This window comes from Rhinopithecus roxellana, chromosome 10, assembly GCF_007565055.1.
Source record: "Rhinopithecus roxellana isolate Shanxi Qingling chromosome 10, ASM756505v1, whole genome shotgun sequence".
NCBI classification, from domain to species: Eukaryota; Metazoa; Chordata; class Mammalia; order Primates; family Cercopithecidae; genus Rhinopithecus; species Rhinopithecus roxellana.
The window spans coordinates 114,618,594-114,638,263 of NC_044558.1; the positions used below are offsets into that span (position 1 = coordinate 114,618,594).

The 19,670-nt window shown below is 37.4% G+C and overlaps 1 pseudogene; it reads left to right on the forward strand.

The window, feature by feature from the left end:
- Window positions 1-222: 222 nt before the first annotated feature.
- On the forward strand, window positions 223-16,820 carry LOC104662217 (annotated as a pseudogene).
- Window positions 16,821-19,670: the final 2,850 nt, after the last annotated feature.

Consider the following 19,670-nt stretch of genomic DNA (forward strand, 5'->3'; position numbering starts at 1 on the left):
TTTTCCTTGCAGTTGCATATTGAAAGCCCCCCATGCCACTGCCAGTAGCTTCTTCTTGCCACTTCCCAAGTTATTCGTCTCCATTCTGGCTCTAGTTCCAAACCAAAATGTGAAAGCAGAAGCTCTACACAGCAATTTAGATCATAAGCTAACTGCCTAAGTTAGTTGAACTTTGAAAATATATAATTAGCCCACTAAGGGTCAACTTACTCCATTACTCAAATGACTGATCTCCTTCGAGGGTTTCCAGATTGCGTAACTACTACCCATGAAAGAACAGACATGTGTGGAGCCTTGAAGGAGTGCTTCAGATCATCAAAGTCCCAAGTGGATTCCTTCAGAAAATCGCTGGTGAAATACAATTGTGTAGCACTTAGCAATTCTCTTGAAAGGTAAAGAGAATTACACTATGAACTCTGATAAGAATAATTAAGAAGATTTTAGATTGAGCGAGACAATGAAAGACAGGCTTTGCAGTTAGTTAGAGGTTGGTTCAATTTCAAGCTCTGTAACTTATTGGTAGTTTGACTTAGGCAAATTGCATGGCATTTGTAAACCTCAGTTTCCTTTTCTATAATAGGCTTTATTATTACACTAAAAGACTGGTGTAAGAACTAGATGACTCTGTGTGTGTGTGTGTGTGTGTGTGTGTGTGTGTGTGTGTGTGTGTGTGTGTACAGAAAGAGAAAGAAGGTACTGAAAGTATTATGATCTATCCCATGTGCTAAGCACAGAAAGTACCTTATGCAAAAGTACCATAAGGCATTAGGAGCTTTCACTATGCAACTGCAAGGAAAAGCACCACAGAAAGTACTGTGCCTGGCACATAAGACAGGTCATAACATGATATAAATAAGTGATAACTGTTTTCCCATAGTAGGTAGGTAGCATTAACAGGGCTCATCACAAAGAGTGCAATGTGGCCTTAGCATAGTGGATTTTCTGCCCCTCAGCCTCTTCTAGGAATTCTTCTCTGACTCTCTCTAGGACCAGATCTAAGCAGGAAGGGCTGGAAATCTATGCTCTTTTCCCAATTTCCTTAAATACCCTTGCTCCCTTGTCTGTCCTGCTCTACTTAGTTGTTTTGTTCTTGCCCTATCCAAAATCATTTTTCAAGTCTTTCTACTCCTTATTGCCTGCTACTCATCCTGCTCCAGTCAATTCCGCCCCCTCATCACACCCCACATCTCTCTGCTCAGTCCCGCTCAATACCTTTATTTGCATTGCCCAACAGCTACATCGTTGCTGAAGCTTTCTCTCCTCCCCTTTGTTCAGCCAATTATTATTCATCTTAAAAAACGAGTTTAACTAAATGCAATGTGGTTTCCTGAATTGGATCCTGGAGCAGGAAAAAAGGACATTGATGGGAAAACTGGAGAAATCTCAACAAAGTAATATACCAACATTAGCTGTAATTCTGACAAATGTATCATGGTAATGTAAGATGTTAACATTAGGAGAAAACTAGGTGAGAGGTATACTGGAACACTAAGAATTATCTTTGCAACTTTTCTGTAAAACTAAAGTTATTCCAAAATAGAAGTGTTATTTTAAAAATGTACACCCCGGCCAGGCGCAGTGACTCAGGCCTGTAATCCCAGCACTTTGGGAGGCCAAAGTGGGAGGATCACCTGAGGTTGGAAGTTCAAGACCAGCCTGACCAACATGGAGAAACCCCGTCTCTACTAAAATTACAAAATTACTCGGGTGTGGTGGCACACACCTGTACTCAGGAGACTGGGGCAGGAGAATCGCTTGAACCCGGGAGGCAGAGGTTGTGGTGAGCTGAGATCAGGCCATTGCACTCCAGCCTGGGCAATAAAAGTGAAACTCCATCTCAAAAAAAAAAAAAGAAAAAGTGCACCTTATCCTTTTTTGAAGACTTCCTTGTCTATAACAACTTTCTTTGCCCCGACTCCTTTCCTTGCATACATTGCTTAACTACCCTGTGCTTTAGTTTCTTCATCTGTAAGACAGAAACAGGCATAAACCAGAATTAAAAGAGGGTCCAGGCAGAGGTATAGGTTGGTGCAAATGTAACTGTGGTTTAAGACCGTGAATTTTAAATCATTATAACTAGGCTCAAATGTATCTTTAGTAGTCAAAATAGAAACCACTGCAATCAATACATTTTTGTCAACGAGAAATAAGTGTGTTTATTCCTGTAGCATAAAAATCCATGCTTCAGGATTCAACGAACTCTTGGAAAGCATTTTCTGCATCCTGCTGGTTGTGGAAGTGCTTTCCCTGCAAAAAGCTATTGAGATGCTTGAAGAAGTGGTAGTTGGTTGGCAAGAGGTCAGGTTAATGTGGTGGATGAGGCAAAATTTTGTGGCTCAATTTGTTTAACTTTTGAAACGTTGGTTGTGCAACATGTGGTCTTTGCCATGGAGAAGAAATGGACCCTTTCTGCTGACCAATGCTGGCTGCAGGGCGTTGCAGTTTTTGGTGCATCTCATCAGTTTGCTGAGCATACTTCTCAGATGTAATGGTTTCGCCGGTATTCAGAAAGCCGTAGTGGATCAGACCAGCAACAGACTGCCAACAGTGACCATGACCTTTTTTTGGTGCAAGTTTGGCTTTGGGAAGTGCTTTGGAGCTTCCTCTTGGTGCAACCACGGAGATGGTTGTCGCCGGTTGTCATATAAAATCCACTTTTCATTGCATGTCACAATCTGATTGAGAAACGGTTTGTTGTTGTTGCACAGCATAAGAGAATATGACACTTCAAAAAGATGGCTTTTTTGATTTTTCACTCAGCTCCTGAGGCACCCACTTATTGAGCTTTTTTATCTTTCCAATTTGCTTCAAACACCAAATGACTGTAGAATGGTCTGCGTTGAGTTCTTTGGCAACTTCTGTAGTTGTGAAAAAAAATCAGCTTCCACGATTGCTCTCAATTGGTCGTTGTCAGCTTCCGATGGCTGACCACTATGCTCATCATCTTCAAGGCTCTTGTCTCCTTGGCAAAACTTCTTGAACCACCAGTGCACTGTACTTTCATTAGCGGTTCCTGGGTCAAACGTGCTGTTGATGTTGCGAGTTGTGTTGCTGAGTTATGGCCCATTTTGAACTCAAATAAGAAAATCGCTCAAATTTACTTTCAAGTCTAACATCATTTCCATAGTCTAAAATAAACATAAAATAAACACCAAGTAATAAGTCGTTAGCAAAAAGAAATAAAGTGAGAAGTGCCCATTAATATGATGTATAACATAACCACATTTAGTTAAGAAGGTATTCCAGTATCAAATGGAAAATTCCAACAATGCAAACACCGCAATTACTTTTGCCCTCATCTAATATTATACTGTAATGTGTATGTGTGTGTGTCTGTGTGTGTGTGTATGCGTGTGTGTCTCTGTTTATGTGGGTAGAGTAACCTAGGGAGCTACTAAATAGCAGAGTTGGAATGTGCACTTAGGCTGCCTACTTTGGGTCTTTCCTCTTAATCACTAATTTATATCATCTATGGAAACATTATGTAACTTATGTTGTAGGCATTTGTATGCTATCCATGGAAAACAGCCATAAGGGCAAACAACTGGTGTCATCTGTGAGCTGTGGTATTATCAGTAATGTTCATTGTTTTCTTTTCCTTTTCCTTGTTTTACTAATATTCTACACCAAACATATTCCTTGTGATGAGGAGCAAATCATTATACACAGCAATCTCATTACAGTGGTTGCCTCTGAAGACAGAGTGGCAGAAATGGGACTCAAGGTAAGAGTTGAAGAGGATTATCATTATTTCTTAAAAATAAAAGGTAAATCCCGACCATCCTGGCTAACATGGTGAAACCCAGTCTCTACTAAAAATACAAAAAAAATTAGCCACGCTTACTGGCGGGGGCCTGTAGTCCCAGCTACTGGGAGGCTGAGGCAGGAGAATGGCGTGAACCTGGGAGGCGGAGCTTGCGGTGAGCCCAGATCAAGCCACTGCACTCCAGCCTGGGCGACAGAGTGAGACTCCGTCTCAAAATAAATAAATAAACATATAAAATAAAATAAAAGCAAATCCCTCATAATGCCAAAAGGTGTTACCTCTAACCTATGGACTGAGCAAAATTTAGGGGACATAAGTAAAAAACAGGATTTTGGGTGTCATCCATTTATATTATTTAATTTTTTAAAAAATAAAGTAAAGATAATCTAAGTGCCAACTATTAACACAGTGAATGATTTTAGTACCGGTTTGGAAACATCACATTATTAAAAAAAAAAAAAAAAAAAAAAAAATTATCTCAGTGCCTGTGTGTTGCTGATAGGCTTCACAAACATTTTTTCTGCCTAATGGGTTATTTGGTTATGCCAAAATTGCTTCTTCTACACATGTTCCAGCTATAAGAGGGTAGCTTTCTATGTGAGAATATGTCTTTATCGGGTTTCCTATTGCTAAAGCATATGGCGTGTAATAAAAAGGCAACATGAAATAACTGTATTACAACATCTCTTTAGGAGTAAAATCTTAAAGTTACCCAAAACCTTTCAAAAACTTTATGTAAGAAAGTGCTATGTATGAAAATCACCTAGATATTCTGTGATCTACTCCAGAATTAAATCTGCCTTATATTGACTCCAAGAGAAGTGTCTATAGTCACTTGCCCTTCAGCATGAAGTAATAGGTTATATCGAGGGATGTTATAGGAAGCAACTCAGCACTGCCAGTATTGTAAGGATATTTTTGAGGGTGTTTATTATTATAAGCCATATGCAGACCTAGAGGAGAAGTTCTACTCTGACTTTTTACTAGAATATTTCCTGAACAACAGTTTTATTTTTCACCTTATGAACACTCTGAATTCTGTACTTGGTTGTGCATTCTTTTCTTGTCTGGCTGTTAAAAAAAAATTTAGGGTCAAATGTATGGCCTAAAAAAAGAATTAGAAGAATATCTGCATGACAATAACACTGACAAAAATATCTTAAACAGGACACAGAAAGCACTAGACTTAAAAGAAAAGATTGATAAATTGGACCTCATTAAAATTAAACTTTCTGTTCATCAGAAGATATATTACGATAATGGAAAGACAAGCCATAATTGGAAGAAGATATTTCTAAGATATACATCTAACAAGCAACCCAAGTGAAACTGAACCAAAGACTCAAAAAAGTTGCACAAAAGAAAATATCAAAATGGCCACGAAACATGTGAAGGCATACTCATCATTAGTTATCAGAGAAATGTGAATTAAAAGCACAATAAGATACCACGACCCACCCATGGAAATGGCTAACATTAAGATTGGAAACACAAAGTCATGATGAAGATATGGGCAATGGGAACTCTTTTATATTGCTGACTGAAGTATAAATCAGTATAACAACTTCAGAAAATTACTTGGCAGGACCTACTAAACTAAAATATTATGCAACAATTCCACTCCTGGGAATATACCCAACAAAAACAAGTGGTTTTATTCACATGTACATGTACAAAAATATTCATAATAGCTTGATTTGTAATAGGCCAAAACTTGAAACAACCAAATGTTCAACAGTAGTAGAATGTATAAATTAATTGTCATATGTTCATATAACAAAATTCTAAACAAAAGTGAGAGAAAAGTGAATCTCAAAGACATTCTGTTGAGCAAAAGCGATCAGACACAAACTGTATAATGCCATTTATATGAAGTTCAAAAATAAGCAAAACTAACACATGATAAAAGTCAGAATAGTGGTTACCTTTAGAGGAAAAATAAAGATGACATCAGGCTGATGAGAATGTTTTATAATTTGATCGGGGTGGTTATACACACATTTATGTGAGAAAAGTCATTGAGCTGTACATTTAAGATTTGTGCACTTATGTAACCTATGCTGCTTTATATTAAAAAAAGAAATAATGCATGGTTTGTCTCTTGGGGCATTTATGTGGCTACATGACATGTGTTTGATATAATGACCTAATATTCTAGCTCCATTATGCCTTATTTTCCTTTTCATCTTCTCTCTTACTTATTTTTAATTATTTTATCTTGCTATTATTTGCATAATAGCATCCTCTGAGCCATCTCAAGTCCTAGTTAGAACAGTTTATAAGTAAGTACAAATATGTCTGAATAAAACTTCAGGTGTTTCTAAATTGGACATCAGAAGACTTTGAATGACGAGACTTAGATTTTCTTTTTCATTCTGACTACACTTACTAAGAGTACAATTTATGGAGAAATTACTTAAGATAATATCTACTTGACATGGTTGTTAAAGGAATTGAAAGAGCATAGCTAAAAGTATTTTTCAAATTGGACAGTGACATAAAAATTACATTTAAAAACATCTAATATTAATCTAAGAACACAATCTCTAATTAAACAATCAAACTTTAAAAAATTATATTTTTCAGAGGAAAAAAAAACTGTTTCAAGTCTATAATTTCTGTCTTTCCTAAGATTATTTGTAATTGTTTTAAAACATACTTGGTATCCATGTTCAAATTCTGTCCAAGTAAACACCAACATGAATTTATACGCTTGAGGATTAACTTGTGTGAAGCTATCAAAGGAGAGGATCTGTTTGCCCATCAAAAATTATTCCAGTCATGCAAAATATTTTGTTATTGAGACATAAATCTATAATATACTAAGAATCAAGTTAAGTTTGTAAATTAAATTCAGTAAAATAAAATTTAAGTTAGCCACTGTTTAGATTGGAAAATTAAAGACAGAGTAATCACTTGAGCTCAGAGTTTGAGGTTCCAGTGAGCTATAATCATGCCACTGTATTCCAGCCGTGCAACAGAGTGAGACTCTGTATCAAACAAAAAAAGAGAAAGAGTGAAATAAATGTTAAGAGGTGTTTTCATCTCTCCTTGTGCAGATAAGAAGTTTGTGGAAACACAATAGGTGCTATCAGACCTTTCCAAAGGAGTTTCTGAATACAAATGTTCTGACTTTTATGTATAAGGATATCAGCTATACCAGGTGATTCTCTCAAGTTTCCTTCTAATTTAACACATTCCTCAACACATTCCAAGTAGCTTCTGACCTGAGATATCCCATTGAGATTATTCTTATCAAGATAACGTGGGATTCTCTTGTTGCTAGATCCAACAAACATGTTGTAGTTTTAACTCATCTCACCACTGAATATTAGACTCTCTCTTCTTTCCCCCCACTCCCCGAAACAGAGTCTTGCTCAGTTGCCCAGGCTGGAGTGCAATAGCACAATCTTGGCCTCCACCTCCCGTGTTCAAACAATTCTCCTGCCTCAGCCTCACAAGTAGCTGGGACTACAGGCATGCACCATCATGCCTGGCTAATTTTTTGTATTTTTAGTAGAGATGGAGTCTCACCATGTTGACCAGGCTGGTCTCAAACTCCTGACCTCGTGATCCGCCCACCTCGGCCCCCAAAAGTGCTGGGATTAGAGGCGTGAGCCACTGTGCCCAGCCTACTCTCTCTTCTTAAAAAGCTTCCTTTCCTTCATTTCTGTGACTTCACCCTCTCTTGGTTTTCCTCCTGTCTTTAGAAGCTACTTCTTAGTGTCTTTTGTGAACTCTACTTATGCCCATCTTTTAAAATTTGGTGGTGCTTAGATTCTCCTCTGTGTCACCTTTATCTGTCACCCTAAGCAATACCATTCAGTCACCTGAATGCAAACACCATTTGATAATGACTATCAAACCTCTAACTTCAGCCATGATCTCATTCCTGAGCTCAAAATTTATGTAACTCTCTACTGGACATCTCCATGCAGGTTTCCTGTAGAGGCTTCAAAATCAGTTTTACATAGAGTTTATCATCTCTCTCCCTAACCTGTCCCTGTGTGACTGATTTCAGTGAGCACTTTATCACCCATAAAGTTGCTAACACTGAGAATTCTCTGTCAACAATTTCTTTGACACAACAAAAAGTCCTGTCAAATTTATTTGTCAACTAGCTCTGCAATTCATTCATTCTATCTTACTTCTTTCAGCTACATAATTCTTGTCTACAATCAATTCTACTCAAAACAAAAAAACCTGATTATTATTCCTCGCTTAATATCCTTTATCACTGCTAAAGACTTACATTCCATAATGACCATTAACGATTGCCATCATGGTTCTTGAAGAGTTATTTTTCAGAAAACTTTTTCTTATCAGTATAACAATTTTTTATAACACATTAAATAAATACACTATAAACAATAATATTTAGACATTAAAGTTTCAGGCAAAGACTTGACAGAGAAAGAAAAATTTGATGTGAAAGTAGTATTTGAATGACATCTTATTTCTCACTTACAGAAATTTGTTTTCGTTGTTCAAGTGATATGTAGTCTTTCTTATGCAAAAATTGTTTGTGTACATTGATTTGAGGTGGAACACATAATAACATCTTTCATTAGAAATGATGGAACTGGGCAGACCCGGAGCAGCACGTGGACTCTCAGGCGCCACGCAGTCGCCGGCCTCCTGGCGTCCCCCAGCCCCGCCCAGGCCCAGACCCTCACCCGGGCCCCGCGGCCGGCAGAGTTGGCCCCGCTCTGAGGCCGCCGGAGCCTGCACACTGGCATCGATGCAACCTGCACACCCCTCCACGCCGTGGCCTCAACCAGATTCGGAATGTCAAAAAACAGAGTGTCTATTTGATGAATTTGAGGAAATCGGGAACTTTGGGCCACTTAGGCTCTCTAGATGACACCACCTATGAAAGACTAGCAGAGGAAACGCTGGACTCTTTAGCAGAGTTTTTTGAAGACCTTGCAGACAAGCCATACACCTTTGAGGACTATGATGTTTCCTTTGGGAGTGGTGTCTTAACTGTTAAACTGGGTGGAGATCTAGGCACCGGCGTGATCAACAAGCAGACGCCAAACAAGCAAATCTGGTTATCTTCTCCATCCAGATGTTATATGGAGTTGCTGGAGTATGAGAAGAGCTTCTTCATCCCAGTAGCTTTCAAGGTGAAGCAGCAGCTCATGCCTGTAATCCCATCACTTTGGTAGGCCGAGGCGGATGGTTCACTTGAGGTCAGGAGTTTGAGACCAGCTTGGCCAACATAGTGAAACCTCGTCTCTACTAAATATACAAAAATTAGCTGGGCATGGTGGCGCACACCTGTAATCCCAGCTACTCAGGAAGCTGAGGCAGGAGAATCACTTGAGCCCGTAAGGTGGAGGTTGGAGTGAGCCAAGATCGTGCCACTGCACTCCAGCAAGACCCTGCCTAAAAAAAAAAAAAAAAAAAAAAAAAAAAAAAAAAAAAAAGTGAACCTCTAGGTCCCCCAGATCTCTTCAGAGATATGTATTGTTCTTTTTCCAACTACATAACTCTGTGAGCCTGGGTTTTCTTCATCTACTCCAATGAAAACAACATATTGCAACAGATGGAATGAAGAGACAAGTAGAAGAATCCAGCTGTTTTCTATTAAGCCAAACATTACAGTTGTCAACTGAAGAATTCTGAGATTAATAAATTTGCAAAGAAGAGCTTTATTTCTCCTAAAAGATTGCTGCCTGCAGGATGGTCATTCTGACAGACTGAGACATGTAGTCTCTGGCCAGAAGCCAAAAACAGACACTGAGGGTCAGAAGAATAAGATGGTCATTTATGTTGAATAGGATGGCCAAGTATATGTATTCAATAAACTATAGGAGGAGTCATGAATAGTCATGAAAGGAGAAACATGCACATGCTCAGTTGAGCTTCATGCCTCTCCATGGGATGCATGTGCAAAAATTGGCAGCATTAGCATGATCAGAGGGTGGAGTTTTCTGTCCTCTGACATCAAAAGGTGAAACAGAGGACACAGAAACCCTCACTGTGCATCCTCTGTAAACTGGCCAGAACCACTCCATTGTGGGCAGTCTGTAATCAGGAAGGAATGCTGGTTAGTTGTGCAGAAACTGCAAAAGGAAGGCGCAGTGTCAGACCATTGGTTGATATCAGCAGTGCAGCTGGTCCTTCCAAAGGGCTGATTTCTGTTTAACCTGTAGTAAGGAAATCCTAATGGTGTTTAGCAATGGAGAGGGTATAACAACACATCATGTCAGGAACTCAGTTTTCGAGGTTTCTCTGGGGTTCCCTTGGCCAAGAGGTGGTGCATCCATTTAGTCAGCTGGATGACTTAGGATTTCATTTTTATTTCTCAGAGTTTTATAAAACTCTAAAATAATTCTTTGACAGCCAGATGGGAGAGGGTCCCTGGAGAAACTCCAACCAGCCTGCCCACTGGGGTGGAGCCTCGGGAGTCTGCAGCAGGGAAGAGCCTGGCATTTCCTTTTCCTATGTGAACCTGGGATTCGCGCAGCCTGGTGGGAAGCACTCTGGCAGGGGACTCTGGCCTTGCAGAGGATCCCTGTTCCCCCAACCCTTTATTTTCCCTTTTCACTTAATAAAACCCTGCTTTACTCACCCTTTAAACCATCTGCAAGCCTAAATTTTTGTGGCTGTGGGATGGACAAGAGCCTTATCTTTAGCTGAACTAAGGAAAAGTCCTGCAATGATTTCATTCTTCCCACCAAATATGTTTTGTTTCAAAAATATAGTTATCATAAATATGTCATTAACATTGTTAAATCAAATTTAGCCTAAAGCCGCCTCCTAAAGCTTGACCTAAAGGTTATTCTGTACTTAGTGAATTGTAACCTACCTAGATGTGTAAACAAGACTGTGACCTACTCTTGTGACAATCATTGGATTTTGGCCAATCAAAAGAGGTCAACTCTTGACACTGCTTTCAAATAAGGCAAATATGGAGCTGTAACCAATCTGGCTGTTTCTATACCTCACTTCTGTTTTCTGTATGCCACTTTTCTTTCTCTGTCCATAAATCTTCTTCCACCACATGACTATGCTGGAGTCTCTGAGCCTACTCCGGCTGAGGAGGCTGCCCACTTCTCAAACTGTTCAGTTAAACTCTGTTAAATTAAAAAGAAAGAAAGAAAGAAAGAAAGAAAGAAAGAAAGAAAGAAAGAAAGAAAGAAAGAAAGAAAGAAAGAAAAGAAGAAGAAAGAAAGAAAGAAAGAAAGAAAGAAAGAAAGGAAAGAAAGAAAGAAAGGAGGAGGGAGGGAGGGAGGGAGGGAGGGAGGGAGGGAGGGAGGGAGGGAGGGAGGGAGGGAAGGAAGGAAGGAAGGAAGGAAGGAAGGAAGGAAGGAAGGAAGGAAGGAAGGAAGGAAGGAAGGAAGGAAGTTTGTTTTTGGCCAGGCACAGTGGCTCACCCCTGTAATCCCAGCATTTTGGGAGGCCAAGATAGGCGGATCACCTGAGGTCGGGAGTTCCAGACCAGCCTGACCAACATGGAGAAACCCTGTTTCTACTAAAAATACAAAATTATCTGGGTATGGTAGTGTGTGCCTGTAATCCCAGCCACTCAGGAGGCTGAGGCAGGATAATTGCTTGAACCCAGGAGGTGGAGGTTGTGGTGAGCTGAGATGCTGAGATCGTGCCATTGCTCTCCAGCCTGGGCAACAAGAGCAAAACTCTGTCTCAAAAAAAAAAAAAAAAAAAAAAAAAAAAAAAAAAAGAAGAAGAAAAAAAGAAAAAGAAAAGAAAAAAAGAAATAATGGAAGTTTTCTCTTAATAAATGACTTTTCACTTAGCAGCAGGATTTATAAGAACAAATGAAAGTCATTGAGAGTAAATTGTATTCTCATTGCTTTCAGGATAAATACTAAGCTTCTTTTTTTTTTTTTTTTTTTTTTTTTGAGACGGAGTCTCGCCCTGTCACCCAGGCTGGAGTGCCATGGCCGGATCTCAGCTCACTGCAAGCTCCGCCTCCCGGGTTCACGCCATTCTCCTGTCTCAGCCTCCCGGGGAAGCTGGGACTACAGGCGCCACCACGTCGCCCGGCTAGTTTTTTGTATTTTTTTTAGTAAAGACGGGGTTTCACCATGTTAGCCAGGATGGTCTCGATCTCCTGACCTCGTGATCCGCCCGTCTCGGCCTCCCAAAGTGCTGGGATTACAGGCTTGAGCCACTGCGCCCGGCCAATTCTAAGCTTCTTAACATCACTTGAAAGATATACGGCCTGACTTCTGCTTCATCTGACACCAATCCCCATTTCACATCTTACCTTCCAGTCATATGAAGCTACAGAAATCTTGCACCAACTCAGGAGCTGTGTTTCTTAAAAGCACAGGGGTTGGCAGAACTAAGGTTGGCATGATTGAGTTCTCACATATGATAGAGTGTTCAGGGAAAACATTAAATATATATGAAATCTGTATACCACTGCAAAGAGGTATTTTAGAAAGCATCTACTTCCAGAACAAACTGGATCAACAAGTGACTATTCTTCTGAATCCTCTTCTTGAACTCTTCCTGAAAAATTATGGTGGTATTATGAGCTAGCAAGGCAGAATATTTTAAATATTTTGTTATACCAACTACTTTCAAAGTTTATACATCAACCCTTATTAGTTTTAAATTGAAGTGGGTTACTCATAAATATTGATTTTATGGATCAGTGTCATTCACCCTGTATTTTGCTGATTAAAAAACTCTTCTTAGCCTCAATGTTGTTTTCTTTTTAAATTTTACCAATATTAGCCTTAATATATTTGAATGGATACAGTAGCTAAAACCTTTCTCAAAGGATCCTCTTAAATGAAATGTTAGTTGGGCTGTAATAAGAACATCTCTCTGGTTGCTCTGCAAAAAATGGATGCTAGCATACAAAAGTGGAAACAGACTACTGTGGAAGTTGTTAGAATACTCCAAGGTAGTAGCTTGCCAGGGATGGTGGCAAGGAGATGGAGAGACATAGAATACAAAGGTTTTAAAATAAGCAACAAAAATGGGGAAGACTAGAAAAAGAAAGATCAGTGTGAGGGAGGTAAGGAATCAAAAGATCTGTCTTGGACATATACATTTTATTTGCTACTAAACACGCAAGTGGAGATTTTTAAGCAGTCAGTTGAAACTTTGGAGCAGAAGATGTAAATTTAGAAGTCATTTCTATATAGCCATGAAACTAGATCCCAAGGGAAAGAGTGCAGATAGCCCAAAATGATTTCATATTCAAACCATCAAAGGAAATAAAATGAATGGAAATTGACTCAATGGTGGATCAAATATCAAAAGAAGATGGCATAAAACAGGACTCTATTCCAGACTTCCTCTTCTCCAACTTACTCTTGAAGGATTTGCACACTACTTCAAGTCTTTTTTAGAATGAAGTGGGCATTAAATAAATAAAAATTATTTCTTACAGAACGTGTGCCTTCTTACCATGTCAAACAGGAAGTTAAACATTCTTCTCTCTACTGATCACATAATATCAGTGTGGCTTTCTGGAAGTGCCCTTAAATAGCATGTTAACCTGAGCTTATTACCAAGCTCAAGACCATTTCACCAAAACCAAAAGTGTTTGGCATGTTTGTGACATGCAGAGGGATAATTATAAATAAATCCATTTCACAGGAACCCCATTTACTTGTAGTTCAGTATATTGTGCAGCTAACCCAAGTTTTAGAACTATAGAAATGTTGTTCTCCTCAAAAAAATATTCTAGAAGAACTATATCAAAAGCAGTTAAATAGCAGAAGCTAACTCCTGCCTTTACATCCTCTTTAGAAGCCACACATCTCTTGATACTCTGAGGACAGAGCTCTTATTCAGGATTTGCAACACAATCTTTTGAGAATTTTATTTTTAAAATATTCACACCCAAGCCTCACTCTTGAGGATTGAAATTTGGGAGGTATGTGAAGAGTATTCTGAAGAAATTCTTCATGTAATTTTGCTGCTGATTCCTGGTTAGGAATTTCTGCTCGATGGTAAGGACCTCTGAGGTTTCAAGGGAGTGAGCATTTGAGATCCAGAAAGGATATGGGGAAACTTCTTTGCCTTGCTTGCACCACTTGATTGGCTGTAATCCACCTGTGAATGTCACCGTTTAATTTGAATAATAACTCAAGCCAGGTTATTTAATTTTTGTAACAAAATAGATAAATTTGTCAAATATGTGTCTAGCATTTTATTGAAAACAGCTGGATCTCCTCTAGCTCACAATAACAATAACGATAACGATATTTTAGGCAAATATGATGACTGTCATATTCATTGCTCTCTCGATTTGTTCAAAATCTATATTAGTCAATAAATACAAAACAGGGACTGTAATGCATGTGTGATATTCTCACCAATCAATCTAAGTTTCTCTTCCTGAACTATCAGAAAGTCAACTTTATAAACTGTTTCACCTTTGATTACTGTTGCTTCCTATAGAATGCCTTCAGACAATGTAAATTTTAAACACTAAGCCCTCAAGTTTTATGAAGGTTTATAAAAGAAATAACTTTAGCCAATAAAATCCATTGAGGATACTATCTGCATGATAAATTTCACCTCACAGGGAAAATGTAGCTAATATAAATTGATATGCCTCATTTCGTTTATAAAGAGAATTATCACTACCAAGAACTATTCTGCAGTAAGTTTTATGTGCCACTGTAGTAACCATCCTTAATCAAGGCTTTCTGGTTCAAGCATCTTTCCAAATCACTTCATTTTTTAATCTTTGTTTTAATGATGCCATGGTGCCTATAGCTTTTATTATAAGTTACTTCAAATTCTTTTTGGAAAGTGGATTGATTATTAATAATAAAATCTATCCTGGATTCACTCTCTCATAAAATAAATATTTATTTATTTCTAGTTATTGAGAGAACACCTCCAACAAGTGTAGTGTGAAGGTTTTCTAAGTTAAATAATCCAAAAACCTTCTGCTTTAAAACAACAACAACAAAATAAAACTTAGTACAGCATATCCTGCCACCACAGGGTTTCTTTCAGGAAGTTTACATTGTGGTCAAGGATTACGTCTGCTCCTTTAGCATCTGGAATAGAACTTCGTGAGCTCCTCTTCCTCTTTCTACAACATCACCATTACTGATATTTAAGCACTTCCTATGTGCCAGGGACTGTACCAGGAGCTTTGCCTGCAAGCTTATCTAATCCTCACAACAAAGTTGAACCTGGTCCTAATAATGTACCTATTTTAGATGAGGAATCTGAAACTTGAAAAAGATTAAATATCTTGCCTTCAATACATGGTTTTAAATAAATGCATAAACTTGTGCAGCTAGAGATACAATTATTAGACTTACTCCTGACTGAGAGTAGGAGAAACAATGTATGGAAACGTTTCTTCTCTAGATTCTGGGATAAAGTCTCCTCTGCTGCTCTCAGGAACTTGGACTTTCCTGATCTCACTGGAAACCAGAAAAATGGCTTTGCTTTTACCCTTTTGCAACAGGCAAACGGTTGAACCTAACACATTATATGGCTACCTTTCTTTAATCTGAGCTTTGACTTTTTCTATTTACCTGTGTTACTTATGTTTAAAATCTAAATAAAGGCTTAGACAGTGGTAGATCCACTGACCAAAGGATCAGGTAGATACAGTTGACTGTCCCAAGGCCCTTAGGTTCTAAGTGGCAAGGGATTATAGGAAGCATTCACTCAGCTGACAAACTGACCACGCAATGTCCCCCAAATGGGCCTCTCACAGCACTTTTTTCTGTTACCGCATACAGAGACGTAGCCATTGTTTACTTACCATGAGGCATATTTTTTACTATAGCCTTGAGGATGATATGTGATAAAGCATTTGACTCATATTTTTGACTATGATGTTCCAAGATTAATTAATAGAATAGTTTATTGATCCAATATGTTTTATATGGAATTTACCAGCTTGGAAATCAGGAAACCTGGTATATAATCCTGGTACTTATTCTAGTGATGTCTGATTCCAGGTAAGTCATTTAAGTGCTCTGAGCCCCAGCTTCTTAACTGTGCATGAGAGAATTTTGTTAGATTGTTTTGAAGGTCTGTCCCAACTCTGAAATCAATGAAGTTGCCAATCTCTATGATTGACTGTATCAAGCTACTCTTTACTGAGCTAAATTTTTACTTCATGTAATCTTCTCCAATCCGGAAGAAAATAATTCAAAGTCAACAGGCAAAAGTAAGAAAGTACGTTTTTACAGCAGAAGGATAAATTTAAGCATGATATATTCCCACATGCTTCATACAGTCATTCATGAGAGTTTTCTTTCATTGTTACTCATTTCCCTAATCGACTTTAAATTTGAGCATCTGATACATGGAGATGAGGTCAAAATAATCATTGATGAATTTCCTTTAAAAAATGTAAAAGTTGCTTCCTATTGTATGAGGAATTTCTATTCCTGAATGAGGTCATTTTTTCCTATTCCTATAGGAATTCCTATTCCTGAATGAGGTCATTTTTTCTAAGTTACCAGATTCTAACACACTGCATTTATTTATCTAAGATTTGTAATTATAGACTTCTCTCTGAACCTATAAATATTTAACCTAATATTTCCTTACAGATGTTTAAGAAAAACAAATCTTTCCTTTCTCTAATTCCTCAATTCAGTGAATCAGCTCTGTGCTGAGAAATTTCATCAGCACTTGCTTCCAAGGTCAGGGAAATCTTTGTTCCTAAAAAAGAAAAAAAAAAAAATCTGAATCTCAATTTACAACGTTTATTACTTTCCCTTCCCCACCAAAAGTAATTTTCTGCTATTATTCCTATTTATCATATTATTATCCTTTATTTTAATTCAATTTGCACACAACCATGCTTATTCTAAGTTTTATGTTAACTTTTCTAGAGACATCCCTGCCTGCAGTTTTTTCCTTATTCCAAAAATGGCAATAAGCCAAGCCCCACTTTCTTCTAACTTAATTTTTCCAGACATCTTAATGGCTATGTCAATTTCCTGTCATTGTTCTCCTATAGGATTTCCTTAGTCCGCTCCTGATGCCTTGGCGGGTACACATTTATACTGAAATTGACAAAGGTAGGGAAAAGTCATCAACACTGTTCAGAGGAGAAGAGACTGATTCATTATGACGTAACTAAGTTGAAAAGCACAGCTAATGGACTATTTTGGTAGCATGACTTGAGATACAGAAGCCTTTCAGTCCCTGGAAACGGTTGCCTCTAAATGGCACTCCCAAGGTCAGGAAGGAAACATGACATCACTGAGGAGCAGCTGCCTCTGAGGTAGTGAAAAGGAGCTTCAAGAAGCTCCTGTGATTAAAGGCACATGAATCATGATCATCCAGTTGGCTAAAAGATAAGAAAAATACAAGGATTTAAGGGCAAATTTAGAAAAACTCCAAGCAAAGAAGAGTTTGAGTTTTGTTTTCATATTCAATGAGCCCTTAACCTTGGCAGAATGTTTCTTAATAAGTGTTATTGTTTTTTCATTCTGTAAAGAAAATAAGTGATATCATTTTCTTCTCACCTGTGAGTTCAAGAGCAGTCCAGTTTCTCCCTACAGAGTCCAGAGTGAAAATTTAGACACTTATTTCACATTTATCTGTGTGGATTTGGACAGGAAAAAGGAGATATTGAACATGAACATTTTGAAACACAACATTTTTAAAAAGTATATCATTACTAAAGAACCTCCACATAGGATTTAAGGAATCCAAAGAACCCAATGTTGAAACATGCTTGAAAACTATTACTTTTCCTAATTGTTAAGAGCTTTATTCAATGCCAAAGCAGAAAAAGTTTTGCTATCAGTCCCATTCCTTATAACAATCTAGCTCTTTATTTTTGTTTAGAAGCTATACTGAGGAGCAATATGTTGTCACATTAATGAATATTATCAACAATAATAATATGTAAGTTAAATATTAATATATATGTTTATGAATATGGTTAATTTTAGACTTGTTTAAAATTGCATCTCTTTAGTGGAATATCTTAGTTTACTATTACTCTGTTGCAAATTAACACAAACTTAGTAGCTTAAAACAACACAAGCTTATTCTCTTACATCCCAGAGATCAGAAATCTAGAATCCAAGTGTCAGCAGGGCTACATTCCTTCTCGAGACTTCAGGGGAGAAGTTATTTTCTTGCCTTCTTTGATCTCCAAAGGCTATCTTCATTTCTTGGCTCCTGGCCCTTTGACTCTGTCCTTACATATCTTGCTACTTTATTTGATCTCCTACCCCTCTCTTATGAAGTTTGTAAGTATATCAGATGCACCGAGATGATTCACCGAGATGCACCGAGATGATTCCCTTTTGTCATATAAGGTAAGATTTATAAGTATAGGGAATTAGAATGTGAACATCTTTGGAGGACCATTTTCAGCCTAGCACAATATACTTTACAATACTCAACAATATACTCAACAGCATACTTTACAAATGTTAGTGGAAGACGGCAGTCAAAAGTCATTAAAAGATATTTATAAGTAGAAGTCAAACAAAGGTTCTACATGGTAACAACATTCTAAAAGTGGAAATACTGGGAATTAATTACATATGTGACAGAAAAACACTGCAGCAGTGAAACGTGAGTCCATCAACTTAAGAAGGATAAAATGGCAAAGGAATGTTAAATATAATTAATCTGATCTGGGATTAAATTGGAAATTATGGAACTTACAATTGCAAGCTTTGAGTGACTAAACATAGATTTTGTTTGTTAAAGTTTTAAAGAAAAAATGTACATCAACAGATCAAGGAATGAACAAATTATGATATATCTATACAATGGAATATTATTCAGCCATAAAAAAGAATGAAATACAAGCTAAAATACAAACAAACCTTGAAAATATTATGTTAAGTCAAAGATGCCAGACACAAAGGGTCAAATTCTGTACGATTTCTTTTATAAGAAATATCCAGAATAGGAAAATTCATAGAGACAAAAAACATGTTAGTGGTTGCCAGAGGATTGACAGAATCGAGAGTATGGAGGGATTACTTACCCTTTTCTCATTCAGAAAAAAGTGCAGCAGCAATCGCTGCCAGCACAGTACTCTAAGGGCAAACAGGAAAAGGGTAATGGATACAGAAATTATTTTAAAAGTTTTGAAACTAGAGCGATGTTATTGTTATATAACATTGTGAATGCACTAAATGCTACTAAATTGTACACTTTAAGATGTATAACTGTACATTATATGAATTCCATCTCAATAGAAAAAGAGTTCTAAAGAAATCTCAACATGACAATGTTCTTAACAGTACTGTGTATATAACCAGTTCAATAGTAGGTTCTAGAAAGATCAGGAGAAGTATAAAAATTAATCTCAATAAGTGGTTTTTGAGATTAAAACCCTGGATCAGGTAATGAGTGACCTCTGCTCTAATTTCAACTAACAACAAATTAGCCATGTGACTCTAGGAAAAATCACAACATGTCTCTACCCATTTACCCATACATAAAATAAATTGAATAAATCAGATAATGTCTAACATTAAACTTCAAAATTCTATTATTCTTTTGCACCTTCTGTTCACACTCAGCTAGTTTCTTTGGAATACAAAAAGAAAAGAAGAAAATTTCTGTCTCTGAAATTTACATTTCAGTGTAAAAACAAAATATGTTGTTTTCGATTTATTTGAGTATATAACTTATGAACAAATTTGTTTAAGATTATCAATAAATAAAGAGAGAGACAGATAGATAGATACATAAAAGCCCCCCTCCACATGCACACAAAGAGAGAGAGAAAAAGAGAGGGAGAGAAAGAGAGGAAATATGTATACCTATCAATGGTTATATCTAGATGGTGAGATTATAACATTTTTGTTGCTATCTTTACCTTCTAATTGTTTTTTAAAGAATATGTATTATTTGTATTGCAGAAAAAAATACAAATCTTGTTCAGTTTTTCTCCATATTTCAATGTTGAAGTATGTCTAAACCTGTAGTTATTAGGAATTCACAA